This window comes from Budorcas taxicolor, chromosome 1, assembly GCF_023091745.1.
Source record: "Budorcas taxicolor isolate Tak-1 chromosome 1, Takin1.1, whole genome shotgun sequence".
Taxonomy (NCBI): domain Eukaryota; kingdom Metazoa; phylum Chordata; class Mammalia; order Artiodactyla; family Bovidae; genus Budorcas; species Budorcas taxicolor.
Genome location: NC_068910.1, coordinates 164855840 through 164866133, shown reverse-complemented (window position 1 = coordinate 164866133; position 10294 = coordinate 164855840). Strand labels below are relative to the sequence as shown.

Here is a 10294-nt window from a genome sequence, read left to right as displayed (position 1 = left end):
GAAAAGGAGTACGTCAAGGCTGAATATTGTCACCCTGCTTATTTAACTTATATGCAGAGTACATCATGAGAAACGCTGGGCTGGATGAAGCAAAAGCTAGAATCAAGATTGCCAGGAGAAAAAGCAATAACTTCAGATATGCAGATGACAGCACCCTTATGACAGACAGTGAAGAAGGACTAAAGAGCCTCTTTATGAAAGTGAAAGAGGAGAGTGAAAAAGTTGGCTTAAAACTCAACATTCAGAAAGTTAAGATCATGGCATTCGGTCCCATCACTTCATGGCAAATAGATGGAGAAATAGTGGAAACAGTGGCAGATTTTATTTTGGGGGGCTCCAAAATCATTGTAGATGGTGACTGCAGCCATGAAATTAAAAGACGCTTACTCCTTGGAAGGAAAGTTATGACCAACATAGACAAGCATATTAAAAAGCAGAGACATTACTTTGCCAACAAAGGTACATCTAGTCAAGGCTGTGGTTTTTCCAGTAGTCATGTATGGATGTGAGAGTTGGACTATAACGAAAGCTGAGCATAGAAGAAAATGTGCTTTTGAATTTTGGTGTTAGAGAAGACTCTTGAGAGCCCCTTGGATGCAAGGAGATCCAACCAGTCCATCCAAAAGGAGGAGATCAGTACCGAATGTTCATTGGAAGGACTGATGTTGAAGCTGAAACTCCAATACTTTGATTACCTGATGTGAAGAGCTGACTCATTTGAAAAGACCCTGATTCTGGGAAAGATTGAAGTCAGGAGGAGCAGCAGACAACAGAGGATAAGATGGTTGGACGGCATTACTGACTCAATGAACATGAGTTTGGGTAAACTCTGTGAGTCGGTGATGGACAGAGGCCGGGCCTGCTTCAGTCCATGGGGTTATAGAGAGTCAGACACGACTGAGTGACTGAACTGAACTGAACTGAGTTCACTTTTAACATTGATGAAAACTTCAAGGCATATCTTATTATAAGATTAATTATGATTAAATTGCTACTTTGAGTTGCACTTCATATTTTATATTATAACAAATATAGCATTGCTGCTAAGTCACTTCAGCCATGTCCAACTCTGTGTGACCCCATAGACGGCAGCCCACCAGGCTCCCCCATCTCTGAGATTCTCCAGGCAAGAACACTGGAGTGGGTTGCCATTTCCGTCTCCAGTGCATGAAAGTGAAAAGTGAGAGTGAAGTCACTCAGTCGTGTCCAACTCTTAGCAACCCCATGGACTGCAGCCCACCAGGCTGCTCCTTCTATGAGATTTTCCAGGCAAGAGTACTGGAGTGGGTTGCCATTCCTTCTCCAAAATATAGCATTAACATTAACAAATATGGCATCATAGATTTTTAAATTTTTTAATTAAAGGTCTTGACAAGTTTCCATGTTCATATTATAAAAGTACAATACAAGCTTTTTTGAGAAAAACAAAAGCATACAGAAGCAGAAAATTTAAAATATGTTCTACCAATTGGCTGTTATCATATAATATACATGATAAGATAATGAACTTTGCTGATTTTTTCTTTTTTCTAATTATGTATTCTAATATTTTCTAAAATGTTCATTTTATATTTTGAACATCAATATAAAATCTATACTTGTAGAAATATAAGTTTAAGTTTTTATTCTTATGCGACTTTCATTTTTCCTTAATTTTATAATATCTTTCCCATAAGCTCTTCAAGCTCATAGAGGTAGAGGTAAAATGTTTAGTGTTAAAATTCAGAAAGGAAACCATAAAATCCCTAGCAAACTTGTAATTTGATTTTGATAATTAAGCTGTGCTGGAGCTCTACATGGAGTGAATTTTGAGACTGTAAATTTTTCTTTGGTGATAGCCCATAAGAGAATGAAACACGATGGAGGAAGGATCACAAGGATGAGACCTAAGGGCTCCAAAGGCCAGAGAACTGTGTGCCAACTTTGAGAAAAACAGAACTTGAGAAACTTTAACTAAAGATTCTAGCAGGAAGCCTTTTGTTTTCACCTTTGGCAGACCTTACGGTTCCATTTTAACTTCATCAACTGAAAAAGAATAGCATAGGTAGGCAGTCCAATCTCTATAAAAAAAAAAAAAAAATTCAGAAAGTAACATCAAGTGAGCAACATGATCACACTTAAAATTAACAATACTTACTTACTACCACCAAATATTCCTTCAGTATTCAACTTTTCAGTTGTATGATATTGTCTTTGCATCATAATCCAAATAGGATCTTCATATTAGGTGCTTTGTCTCTTAAAGTCTCTTTTATCTGTAACTTCTACTTCTGTCTCTCACCTCGCCCTCCTCTTACAATTTATTTGTTGAGGACATAGATACCTGTCATGAGAGTTTCCCCACTGTCTGCATAATGCTGATTTCATCCCCATAGTATGATTTAACATACCTCTCTGCCTTCTTTACATCTTGTAAATTCTAGTTATTTCTAGAAGACTTTTTCCTTTTGGATTATTACAGCATAAGGGCAGTAGTGTTCTTCCACAAAGAAATTCATAAAGCATAACTGTCTTTTCTTTTGTCATAATAATAACCATTGTTGATCAATTAGTACTCGGTATAGAAAAATAATGATGTTTTAATTCTATAATTCTTTTAAATTTATAGATAGAATATTCTTATAAGAATTCATCTAATTTGCTCTATTTCTTGAATACAGACACACACACAGTTCTTTCTCATCACTTTTACCTTTTTAGACATTTTGGAGCTTTATTTCAGTTTTATTTTCTAAATATTATGTTTTAGATTGGATATATTCTCTTTTGGCAATTTTGTCATATAGTCTTCCTTTCATAGATTATAGTTGTTTATTCTCATTTCTTTGATTAATTCATTCAGTTCTTATTTTATATTCTCCGTTTATTTGTCCATTTGTGATCAGATTCTTTATATTTCTGATTTTTGGTGTTACTTCAGTTCTTCAAATGCTGTTGAGTTACATTTAATTCATGTCAGAATGCTATCTTACACTTTTGCTAGCTTAGTTTAGAGAAATTTTTTACTTAAAAATATTATGTTTATGTTTTCTTTTATTCTTATGGTAAATTTGATGAATTCAGCATTCATAGTTTATTGATTTTTTATCATTGTTTGAGTTTTTCTGGAACTAACAAAAGAAAACTTCTGTAAAGGTGACATTTGGTGGCTCCCGGAAATGGCAACCCACACCAGTACTCTTGCCTGGAAAATCCCATGGACGGAAGAGTGAGGTAGGCTACAGTCCATGGGGTCACAGAGTCAGACACGACTGACTGAGCAACTTCATTTTCACTTTCATTTCTTAATGAAGGAACATCAACCTTTCCTGTTTCTATAGTGATTTTTTTCAACAAATGGAAATTGATGGAATATCTTCTGATCTTTTGATACTTTACTATTTTCTAATTCCAGTGAAGTTTGATTTTCAGCTGTCTCTTTATATCTCTTCACCATTAAGCCTCCAAAGAGTCCCTTCCCAAAGATCCTTCATTCCCTTCAGAGTTGTGGCTTGTGTGACAGTGCCATCTTTGTTATCACATAATTGAAAATCCATTCTGTTTAGTTCCCTATTAAATGTTCTCTGTGTTTTCTTACCATGGTTAGGACCCTCTGTTTCTGAATGTGAATATTATTAGATGTTACAGAGGAGCCTGGTGGGCTGCAGTCCATAGGGTCACAAAGAGTTGTCATAACTGAGTATGTGTGTGCATGCGTGCACACACACACACACACACACACACACAGGTGTTATCTGTGGCCATCTCTACTAAACCCTATAGTACTCTCCTATGATGATCACAACTGCCTGTGACCCTCCATTCAGGTTTGGGCTCCACTTAAGTACAGGCATTAAACACACTCGGTGGACTTGGGTGGTTCTGTACCATTTAAGTAAATTTAAGGCATATAGTAGTCTCTGTGGCCGCTATTCTGTTAATATTAACTATGCAAGATTTTCTTATCTAACGTTATTTATCTTCAATTTTTCCTTTGGATAGTGTGCAGAAATTTAAATTCAAAAAGCTTCCATTATCTTTAAGGTACTTGGAAATTCTATAATAATATTATGAATGAAACAAAGGTGCCAGATTTTAGAAAGAATTCCAAATCATGCAGTCCTCCAGAAAAGGAAGATAATTGCATTTTATAAAGCAAAGTGTTTATTGTTAGAATATTTCTTTATCTCATTTAGAGAACTTTGAATAGGCAGAATATCAAAATGAGAGTGTTCTAAGAGGTATAAGCAATACTGCACTGGAATCTAAGCATGATGTAAACAAAGAAGATAAAGGAGAACTGGGAATACTTTATTTTATCAAATATCAGAACTTGCATGAGTTAAACTGCCTAATTTGTTTAAAATATTAAAATGTCATTGAGAATAGTAGTATATTAGGATTTTAAAAATTGGATAAAGTCTTGAATTAGCTTATAACAATCTTTCTATAATTCTTCTTAACTAGTATAATTCAGAAAGCTTTCCAACAATTGCAAAACAACAACAACAACAACAACAGCCCCAAAATATTCTACATTTGCCAAAGTAGCAGGTATGAAGATACATGTGGTCTTCTTGGGTGAAAGTGAGGTCGCTCAGTTGTGTCCGACTCTTTGCGACCTCATGGACTGTAGCCTACCAGGCTTCTCCGTTCATGGAATTTTCCAGGCAACAGTACTGGAGTGGGTTGCCATTTCCTTCTCCAGGGGATCTTCCCAACTCAGGGATCGAACCCAGGTCTCCTGCATTGCAAGCAGATGCTTTACTGTCTGAGCCACCAGGTGGGTCAGTGGTAAAAAATCCTTCTGCCAGTGCAGGAGCTGGAGGAAATACAGGTTTGATCCCTCAGTCAGAGATCCCTTGGAGGAGGAAATGACAATTCTTTTCAGTGTTCTTGCACAGAGAATGTCATGAACAGGAGCCTGGCAGGCTACATTTTATGAGGTTGCAGAGTCTGACATGACTGATGAACTGAGCATACACATGAAGATACAATAGCTGCACTTCACAGCAAAACCAAAGAATGTGCTGGTGCTAAAGAGCTAGTGGATAGCAAGGTGGTTATACTTTCAGCATACTGGGAGTAAAAGACAGGCTCAAGAGAGTTAGAGCTGTAGCTTCAGCAAGTTCCAGATTTAATACCAGGTTTAGAATTTATGACAGCAGATCTCCTCTATTTGAGTTCAGTTCAGTCGCTCAGTCATGTCTGATTCTGTGACCTCATAGACTGCAACACGCAAGGCTTCCCTGTCCACCACTAACTCACGGAGCTTGTTCAAACTCATGTCCATTGAGTCGGTGATGCCATCCAACCATCTCATCCTCTGTCATCCCCTTCTCCTCCTGGACTCCATCTTTCCTGGCATCAGGGTCTTTTTCAAAGAGTCATTTCTTCACATCAGGTGGCCAAAGTATTGTAGCTTCAGCTTTAGCATCAGTCTTTCCAATGAATATTCAGGACTTATTTCCTTAAGGATTGACTGGTTGGATCTCCATGCAGTCCAAGGGACTCTCAAGCATCTTCTCCAACACCACAGTTCAAAAGCATCAATTCTTCGGCACTCAGCTTTCTTTATAGTCCAACTCTCACATCCTTACATGACTACTGGAAAAATCATAGCTTTGACTAGACAGACCTTTATCGGCAATGTAATGTCTCTGCTTTTCAATATGCTATCTAGGTTGGTCATAGCTTTTCTTCCAAGGGGCAAGCATTTCTTAATTTCATGGCTGCAGTCACCATCTGCAGTAATTTTGGAGCCCAAGAAAATAAAGTCTGTCACTGTTCCCATTGTTTCCGCATCCACTTGCCTTTATGAGATGGGACCGCATGCCACAATCTTAGTTTTCTGAATGTTGAGTTTTAAGCCAGTGTTTTCACTCTCCTCTTTCACTGTTATCAAAGGGCTCTTTAGTTCCTCTGTGCTTCCTGCCCTAAGGGTGATGTTATCTGCATATCAGGTTAGTGATATTTCTCCCGGCAATCTTCATTCCAGCTTGTGTTTCATCCATCCTAGAATTTCGCATGATGTACTCTGTATGTAAGTTAAATAAGCAAGGTGATGATATACAGCCTTGAAATACTCCTTTCCCAATTTGGAACCAGTCCATTGCTCCATGTCCGGTTCTAACTGTTGCTTCTTGACCTGCATACAGATTTCTCACGAGGAAGGTAAGATGATCTGGTATTCCCACATCTTTAAGAATTTCCCAGTTTTTTTGTGATCCACACAGTCAAAGGCTTTGGCATAGTCAGTAACATGGATGTTTTTCTGGAACTCTCTTGCTTTTTCTAAGATCCAGCAGATGTTGGCAATTTTATCTCTGGTTCCTCTGCCTTTTCTAAATCCATCTTGAACATGCGGAAGTTCTCAGTTCATGTATTTTTGAAGTCTTAATGGAGAATTTTGAGCATTACTTTGCTAGCATGTGAGATGAGTGTGAGATAAATAACTTCCCTTATGTAGAGACTAGTTTTTAAGAGATAGAAAACCACCTGATAAACCTAGAAGATGTATGTGGGCAATAGAAAAATAAAACAAAAACAGTCTCAATAATTGGAAAATTACAAGAAAAAAAAGAGGAGTGAATTTGAAAACTTCAAAGCTGAACTGGATGCAGAACACACCCAGAAGGTCCGGGAAGTGGAGTATATCCAGAAAATGAGGCTGAAGAAGTAGAGGTATTTTTGAAGAGCCCTTCCAGCAGGATTTGGATTAGTACCTTTCCACAGCTTGCCTTGCAGATAGCTGAGAGGTGAGGCAGTGGAGGACAAGGCACCCTGGCAGCAAGGAGTTTCCCTGTGTGTGTAGAGATAGTATAATGCCATGTTCCCTAGAATGGAATAAAGTCCTCATAAGTCATGTTCTGTTGTTGGACCTTCAAAATCAAAGAGGATGCACCATGCCCTCTTTGTCTTGACCCTGTTTTTGCCTCATTCTATAGCTATAGGCTTTAATCTCAGATATTTAAAAGACAGAGAATATCTTTTTAAATGAGTAAAAAATACAAATAAATATGCACATAATCCTACAGCACATAACAATCTCAATTATTATTTTAGTGTCGTTTTTACCAGTTTTTGCTTATTAGAGGGTTAGTCCATTTGAGAGATTCTATTTATGTAATTGCTATAAAATATACATATATATGTGTGTATATATATGACTTTGTGTCTGTTTTTGTAATATTATATGGGAATCTTCCTTCCTATATTATTAACATTTTTAAATATAAAAATACTGTTATATCATTTCCATCTCTCTACGATTTTTTTTCCCTAGAGCCTTTTATATAGAGTGAAGTAAGTCAGAAAGAAAAAATTAAATATTGTATATTAACACATATATACGGAATCTAGAAAAATGGTACTGATGAATCTACTTATAGGATAGGAATAATGACACAGACATAGAGAACAGACTCATAGCACAGTAGGGGAAGGAGGGCATGGGACAAATTGAAAGAGAAGCATTGAAACATATACATTACCATATGTAAAATAGATAGCTAGTGGGAAGTTTCTGAATAACACAGGACGCTCAACCTGGTGTTCTATGACAACGTAGAGGATGGGATGGGTGGCAGTGGGAGGGAGGTTCAAAAGGGAGGGGACATAAGTACACCTACCACTGATTTATGTTAATGTATGGCCAGAAACCCAAACAACATTGTAAAACAATTATCCACCAATCAAAAATAAATAAATTTTTAAAGATCTTTTGTATAATTTTGGATTACTTTAATTTCCTACTAAATATATTAAAATAATCACATGTGTTCAGAATTGTTATTTAAATTATTATTTATTTGATATTTATCATGTTTCTAATTTTTGAAATACAAAAACTTTAGCTTTATTTCAAGTAATTTATCTATTATTATTTTATTTATTTTATGAAATCCAAATAACATCCAGGATAGCACTATTGTTATCTTGGTATTCTGAGAAATATATATCTAAAACCTCTTTTATTATTTTCTTTCAGTATTCAAGTCAATACAAGGATACATACTTTTAACTTTAAGCAGTACATAATGAGGAAAATTCAAGTAATCCAACAAAAATTTAAAAATAAAATTAGTCTACATGGTGAGTCTCAGGCATACAGTAACAATTGGAAGAAATGTTAGAACACAAAAACCACAATAAGTGCACATATGTTAAATAACAAAATTCAAAGTCCAAATACCTATATTTTTATGTAAAATATGTAAATGATCAGTTGCCTTCAGTCACTCAGTCTTGTCTGACTCTTCATGACCCCATGGACCACAGCACACCGGGCCTCCCTGTCCATCACCGACTCAGGGAGTCTACTCAAACTCATCTCCATTGAGTTGGTGATGCAATCTAACCATCTCATCTCTGTCATCCCATGCTCCTTCTGCCTTCAATCTTTCCCAGTATCAGGGTCTTTTCATATGAGTCAGCTCTTCGCATCACGTGGCCAAAGTATTAGACTTTCAGCTTCAACATTAGCCCTTTCAATGAACACTCAGGACTGATCTCCTTTAGGATGGACATGATTGATATCCTTGCAATCCAAAGGGACTCTCAAGAGTCTTCTCCAACACCACAGTTAAAAAGTATCAATTCTTTGGTGCTCAAATTTCTTTATAGTCCAACTCTCACATCCATACATGACTACTAGTAGAACCATAGCCTTGACTAGACGGACCTTTGTTGGCAAAGTAATGTCTCTGCTTTTTAATATGCTGTCTAGGTTGATCATAACTTTCTTTCTAAAAAGTAAGTGTTTTCTTAATTTCATGGCTGCAGTCACCATCTGCAGTGATTTTGGAGCCCAAAAAATAAAGTCTGTCACTGTTTCCACTGTTTCCCTATCTATTTCCCATGAAGTGATGGGACCAGATGCCATGATCTTAGGTTTCAGAATATTGACCTTTAAGCCAAGTTTTTCACTCTCTTATTTCACTTTCATCAAGATGCCCTTTAGTTCTTCTTTACTTTCTTCCATAAGAGTGGTATCATCTGCATATCTGAAGTTCTTGATATTTCTCCCAGTAATCTTGATTCCAGCTTCTGCTTCTTCCAGCCCAGTGTTTCTCATGATGTAATCTGCATATAAGTTAAATAAGCAGGATGACAATATACAGCCTTGACATACTCCTTTTCCTATTTGGAACCAGTCTGACAATCCATGTCCAGTTCTAATTGCTGCTTCCTGATCTGCATACAGGTTTCTCAAGAAGCAGGTCAGGTGATCTGGTATTCCCATCTCTTTCAAAATTTTCCACCGTTTATTGTGATCCACACAGTCAAAGGCTTTGGCATAGTCAATAAAGCAGAAATAGATGCTTTTTTTTCTGGAACTTTCTTGCTTTTTTGATGATCCAGCATATGTTGGCAATTTGATCTCTGGTTCCTTTGCCTTTTCTAAAACCAACTTGAACATCAGGCAGGAAGTTCACTGTTCATGTATTACTGAACCTGGCTTGGAGAATTTTGAGCATTACTTTACTAGTGTAAGAGATGAGTGCCATTGTGTGGTAGTTTGAGCATTCTTTGGCATTGCCTTTCTTTGGGATTGGAATGAAAACTGACCTTTTCCAGTCCTGTGGTCACTGCTGAGTTTTCCAAATTTGCTGGCGTATTGAGTGCAGCACTTTCACAGCATCATCTTTTAGGATTTGAAATAGCTCAACTGGAATTCCATCACCTCCACTAGCTTTGTTTGTAGTGATGCCTCCCAAGGTGGACCTGACTTCACAATCTAAGATGTCTGGCTCTAACTGAGTGATCACACCATCGTGATTATCTGGGTCATGAATATCTTTTTTGTACACTTCTTCTGTGTATTCTTGCTACCTCTTCTTAATATCTTCTGCTTCTGTTAGGTCCAAACCATTTCTGTCCTTATGGAGCTCATCTTTGCATTAAATCTCTAATCTCAAATCTTTGCTTGGTATATCTAGTTTTCTTTAGAGATCTCTAGTCTTTCCCATTCTATTGTTTTCCTCTATTTCTTTGCACAGATCACTGAGGAAGGCTTTCTTATCTCTCCTTGCTATTCTTTGGAACTCTGCATTCAAATGGGTGTATCTTTGCTTTTCTCCTTTGCTTTTCACTTCTTTTCTTTTCACAGATATTTGTAAGGCCTCCTCAGATAGCCATTTTGGTTTTTTGCATTTCTTTTTCTTGGAGATGATCTTGATCCCTGTCTCCTGTAGAATTCATGAACCTCTGCCCATAGTTCATCAGGCCTACTCCCTTAAATCTATTTCTCACTTTCACTGTATAATCATAAGGGATTTGATTTAGGCCATACCTGAATGGTCTAGTGGTTTCC

At 37.0% G+C, this 10294-nt stretch overlaps 1 pseudogene; it reads left to right on the top strand.

The window, feature by feature from the left end:
- Positions 1–3774: 3774 nt before the first annotated feature.
- Positions 3775–6734, top strand: LOC128052847 (dysbindin-like; annotated as a pseudogene).
- The last annotated feature ends 3560 nt before the right edge of the window (positions 6735–10294 follow it).